This window comes from Tupaia chinensis, unplaced genomic scaffold, assembly GCF_000334495.1.
Source record: "Tupaia chinensis unplaced genomic scaffold, TupChi_1.0 Scaffold000575_1, whole genome shotgun sequence".
NCBI classification, from domain to species: Eukaryota; Metazoa; Chordata; class Mammalia; order Scandentia; family Tupaiidae; genus Tupaia; species Tupaia belangeri.
In genome coordinates this window covers 108588-108909 of record NW_006160089.1, presented here as the reverse complement: position 1 = coordinate 108909, position 322 = coordinate 108588, and positions in this window count along the sequence as shown.

The window sequence follows — 322 nt, the reverse complement described above, 5'->3', positions numbered from 1 at the left end:
CCATGGGATACAGTCACAATGGAATCCCTTCTCCTCCATTTGACCTCCTTTCAGGATTTTGGGTACACATATGCATGCACGTGCACCAGCATTTGTTTTTCAACGTGCTGGGTCTAGGACTCAAACTGCATTGTCAGTCATATGGGATCCAACCATTCTAACCACCATACCAGCAGCTGGCCCTAGAATGCAAAGATATTATGAAAGTCTATGATTGGAACGTAGGTACTAAGACATCCTAACTGATTAATCATGTGATGACAGAGATGACAGGGAGAAACATTAAAAAGTGCAGCTACAGTTAATGAAAGAGCATTTCCCT